The following is a 6,065-nucleotide window of genomic DNA, read 5'->3' on the forward strand; positions in this document are numbered from 1 at the left end:
TTGTAAACGAAACGAATCCTCTATTGTGCTGGTTAATATTTAATTTTAGCTAAGAATTCGGACCCAATCGTCGGTAACAATTTCAAAGCGGAAGCGGAACGTCGCGTTTATCAGACATTTACCTTTTCAAAGTAGGCCAAGGGTAAATATCACAGGAGTTCGTTCACCGAAATGGCAACAACTTCAATAGGCAAATATCACGCAACTATTAAACCGAATTGGGATAACATTTACCAATCTGATGTGGGCATGACATTAAACACAGGTTGTGGTCGGTTTTATGTTCCAACTTCTGCAGGCGCTGAAGTCGAAATCCCTGGTGACTTCAGGTTGGTTGGTGGGTAGTGCAGATTTAAATCAGTCCCCCTAAATAAAGGTTTTGGGCTTGTAAACATCTCATACACAAAAAGATTTTCAACGCTACACTGTTTTGTATCAAAAAACCTAACGCGTTTTTAGTTTGGCATTTAGCTTCAGGTACGGTTGCATTATTTCCAATTATGTGTTTAAACTACAGCTGTATCAAGTATCATTTTAAAAATTAGGAGCTCGAGAGCGTTTTGGGAAAGGTTTCGTAAAGAGATTGTTGTCAGAACTAGCAAAGTATGTTATCAAGCGTACAATCTACAAATTTACATGGCCATTTTGCATGGATTTCTTTGCCCACTTCGGATTAATTTTCCAGCTGTTGCCTATGTAACAACGTTTACAAATGTTCCCAGATCCACCTGTGTTTGCAGGTTAGCCTAAGATGCTATTTTATAATGTCATCACATACCCATATACCGTTTTCATGCATTTAGCAGTAAGTGGTGGAAACCAAACGATAACATACTGTTTCAAACCGGTTATGGCCTTCGCTTAACGCTGCTCAACAAGTAGTTATAACTACTATATATCAACGTGTGTTTTCAAGCGCAATTAGATGGCAGTTATTAAAAATTGCAGCAATTACGGCTGCGGGACAAATTTGTCATTTTAAACAAACAACATATTGACAATTTGATCAAATAATTTTAGAAAATTGGTACTTAAACATAGGAATTCGGAGTGAGATTTAAAATAAATTGGTAGTTACGTTTTCAACGTTGTAAATTATAACCAGTGTTTCATACCGGAACGGAACGGAACGTTATACCGGAACGAAATAAATACTTTTTGGCTCAAATACCGGAACGAAATACCGAAATAAAAAATATTCAAAATACCGGAACGGAACGAAATACCGTTATATTTTATTCCGGTATTTCGTTCTGGACATTTGACATGAAACAATTGCTGAAAATTTCGCGCTGTTAAGATATGATAAAAATTGAGGCTCCTGCAATTAACATCCGTTTGACCATTATTGACAAATGTTATATGACGTAACAACTACCGACAATAATTTTTGTGTGTTGCAACTTTCTTTCTTTTTTCGCTTAATAGTTGTAAAGACCACAAAGAAATGTTCTTTTTTAAGACCGAAATACCGAAAAATACCGTTATAATTTTATTTCGGTCAGACCGGAACGAAATGCAAATATCGGTCCAGAACGAAATAACGAAATAAATAATTTGGTCAGAACGAATAACGTTATTTGGTTTCGTTCCGTTCCGGTATGAAACACTGATTATAACCGTTAGGTTAGGGCAGTGGTTCCCAACCTGGGGTCCGTGAGACGGTTTCAGGGGGTCCGTGGAGGCAAACATTTGTAGTAGCATTAACAACAATACAATATTTTTAAGTTCCCAAACCGTTTTTACAATCCTATATGCAATTGCAAACTCTTAATCAAACCCTTGTATCAGGAAAATTTGTGATTGTTACCATTGTGAAATCACAACACACATTAACAATAGAATTCTTTGTGCTTTGTTTTAAGTATTGTACACTAGAAAATTTATCTCTTTTAGTGCATTGCTACAGTACAGGACTTTATTGAGATTAAAGGACTGTGAAACCACAGGAGGAGAGCGTGAAAGAGTGAAAAGATATTAATGACTAAGCACTTTTTGATTGGCTGTGTTGAAAACTAAGGATGCAACCATTGGTAAATCACTGTTTCTACGTTTCCGAATGGCTTCACACTGTTTTAAGCCGATTCGAGCACTTCTTTTTAACGGACATGAAAAGCTCAAGAACTGGCAGTAATTTTGTGGAAATCTGGCAACTGCACTTATACTGAGCGCGAACGCACATTGACATTTTCTTTGTTATATTGTGCACCACCACTGTTTTTTTATTATTAGCTCTCTGTCATGATAAGTTCTTGTTTCGGCATCGTGTTGTTCGAACTGTTGGATCTGCAGAACCAAAGTGCGGTATATGTTTTCAAAACTCTCATGATTTGTCTGCTGCTGTTCACGATTTCATTTTGCAATGCAAAGGATAAAGAGGAGTAAGTTTTATTCACTACCTTACAACCCTTTTTGTAAAAATAGAAACATTTTTTTTGATTTGTTGTGATTGAACTCCATATATCAGAGTTGTACCTTTTTCCAAAAGAACGGCATTTTTCATTTTAGCATTGACAAAGGACCTTCACTACCTGATTATAGAAATGGTGAGTAAATCATACTTGTTTTAATGTTATTGTATTATTACAGCAGCGTAAAAATCCCTTAACATTCTGATGAACCGGTTCAGCTAAATACAATATAGAACCGCTAAGGCAGTGGTTCTCAACTCGTTTCAGGCAATGGACCACCAGTCCAATTAATCCAAAAAGTATGGTGGACCAGTGCATTGTTAAATAAGGGTAAAGAAAGCATCCACAACAAGTATGTTGGCTTGAAATAATTTTTATGGAAAGTAATTTTTCTTTTAAGGAAAGATAACAGATAACCAATAACTTGGATAAGCTTTTTTATGCTAAATATTCAATAAATCATATGCAACTAGCTTTTTTTAGTTTAACACAAAATATAATTAACGTCCTGTGGACCACCCAAAAAGTCATCATGGACCACCAGTTGAGAAACACTGCGCTAGGGTTTAATGCAATTTACATAAAAGGAGAATAAATCTGAAAATAAATTTAAAAAAAGGTTTCTAGTGTAACATTGGTTTCACGTAAATGCGTAGTAAATCAGTGTGCATTAAATGGGTTGATGCAAAATTATGTAACAATATGAATAGTATTTTTGTCCAATGTGGAAATATTTTTTGTCTGATCCAATAATCATTTAGTGTCGCGTAAGTTACATTTATGATTGTTTACTTGGGAAGTTCAGAAGAGCTTGTCTTTTTTTCGTTCCGCGCCATCTTTGAGTTTTTACCTTATTGTAACTACATTGTTCTTGACAGATGAAATACTAAAGCCGCTCACAATTTCAGCGGATTTTAGCTCCAGTGGCGGGACGGGTCGGGAAGTATACCATGAAGAAAGTGCTGCAAAACTGAAACGAGATTTTTGCACCTAATAAAGAAGACTCATTTGTGTATGGTGTTTTACGCATACATGCCTTTGCGCATTTTAGAACGGCACTTCGCTATAGTTAAGTATATAGGCCCTTTACCTTTGTAGTAATTGTAGCAGATTTACACGAAGGGTGATTTGCTTGTTTTAAACTCTGCTACTAGACAAAACTATTCGCTTTGGATCGAACATAACTTTGCTTTTATTCTAACCTTCGTGCGCAAAGTGCTCTCTTCGTGAACCAATGTAGCTGTACTGGAAAAACTTTCCTACCACAACAATCCGAGCTTTGTTATTTTAAATTTCAAACTTGATTATAACAAAGTCACTGAAACGAAAACAACAACTAAAGGCATAAATAAGGCGAAACATTGTTGCGATTATCAAAAAATACAAAGAATGCATTTAGCCCAATGCAATAGAAAAACACACACAATAAGACTGATCATAGTAGCCTACGCCAGGCCTATTAAAGGCGTCATACCGAATCAGTCGGTCTCCCAAGCATTCCCATATGGCATGGTGCAGGCTAGAATCTACCCTGCGGTTGGATTCGAATCCACGACTGCAGTCTTTCCGGGACTCGCGCACTACCAGTGGTGAACCATACCGAAAGTCGAATCACAAGCATCGTAAATTTTCGGGAGACCGGGTGATTCGCCACGACTTCTGTAATGCGCCTGGCGTACTATGATTTACCGATAAGTATGCCGTGATCGCTGGGTTGCATCGACGCTTCAGGACTGATCCCAGTATGATATTCATTTTAGATGATATGGTCGAACTGGCGACCCCCTACTACGAGGTACAGAAAAAATTTAAAACCCTAGTGGTTTGTTCGATTCTATATTGTATTTAGCTTGTCTGGTTCATCAGAATGTTAAGGGATTTTTTCAAATGCCGTATAAATGTTAATAACATCAAAACACTTATGATTTTCTCACCATTTGTAGCATCGAGTGATGAACGCCCTTTGTCAATGCTAAAATAAAAATACCGTTTTGTAAAAAAGCTACAACTCGGATATCTGGAGTTCAATCATAACAAGTCAAAACTTAAAAAATGTTTCTATTTTTATAAAAAGGGCTGTAAGTTAGTAAATAAAACTTACCCCTCTTCATCCTTCGCATTGCAAAATGAAATCGTGAACAGCAGAAGACATAATCATGAGAGTTTTTGAAAACATTATACCGCACTTTGATTTCTGCAAAAAGTATCGAAGCAAAACCTTTAATATAATGCATTTCTAACCATAACTAAACATGTATATACCGATTATTACAAAATTTAAAATCATTTTCCGAAGTTCCGACACTGTACATTACCACTTTTAAGACTCTTCAAACAACACGAGGCCCAAGCGAGAACTTATCATATCAGAAAGCTAATAAGACAACAGTGATGATGTACAATAAAACAAAAAAATACAATGTGCGTACGGGCTCAATACAACTGCAGTTGCCAGATTTCCACAAAATGCCAGCCTGTTCCTGCGCTTTTCATGCCCATTAAGCAGAAATGCTTAAAAACAATGTGCAGCCATTCGGAAACGTACGGAATAAACAGTGATTTTTTTGCGGTTGTGCAAAAAACCTTTTCACATGACATGTGTTTAACTTTTTTGTTGTTGAAAATGTTTAACACCTTGTTTTTTTGCTCAGTGATTTTACAATTAACCAAATGATGCATCAAAAAATTCGTTATCAATATCATTTTGTATACTTATTCACGCCATCTTGTTGGTTGTCTAACACTATGGTTTTGTGCAATGTACATTAAAGGAAAATAATCTGAAAATAAACAAAAACATGGTTTCATAAAATGTAACACTCGTTAGTTTTTTTCCCCATATTGTACTACATTGTCATTGACAGATGAAGAAATACATGAGCCGCTTACAGTTTCAGAGGAACTCGAGTTGCGTGACGGTGACGGGTGGCGTCGATAAGCATACGTTGATGAAATATTGTTGCAAAATTTGAGCAGGATTTTGTTGTTAATAAATAAAATTCATGTCATTTTTAATTCGTCCAGTAAAGCTTGAAGGGTCAAATATGGTCAGGGTTGCCATCGACATGGACCCTAAAATAAGGACGATCGAGCCAGCACATATCCCCAGCCATATTTTCTTGTTCGTACAAAATAGTTCGTGCATCCCACGACAGCTCAGGTCTATAGGTTGACTTCTACTTGTAGCAGGGACTTGTAATTGTTGAAAATAAGACAAAATAAGGACTTAAGTAAAAAACAAGGACATTTCTTAGAAATAAGGACAGTAAATGTTTCTAAGACATTGCACTTCAAAATAAGGACAAATCTTAGAAATAAGGACGGTATGCCAACCCTGAATATGGCTATTTACGCATACATGTCTGTTTGTTTTTTTGCGACCAGCATTTCGCAATAGCGGAGTATATAATAAGTTATTATATACTCCAGTATTACTCCACTAGTTATTATTAATAACTATAAGCCCTTAAGTTTTGTAGTGATTGTAGCAAAAACCCACATGTGGTGTGATTTGCTTGTGTGCAAACTCTGCTACTAGACACAATATTCTCTTTATATCGAACATAACTTTGCTTTCGTTCTTACCTTCGTGTGCAGTTTTTTTTTCATGCGGCAAAAAATTTAGGCCAGTGGTTCCCAACCAGGGAGGAATTT

Source organism: Phallusia mammillata, chromosome 5, assembly GCF_965637545.1.
Source record: "Phallusia mammillata chromosome 5, kaPhaMamm4.hap1.1, whole genome shotgun sequence".
Taxonomy (NCBI): domain Eukaryota; kingdom Metazoa; phylum Chordata; class Ascidiacea; order Phlebobranchia; family Ascidiidae; genus Phallusia; species Phallusia mammillata.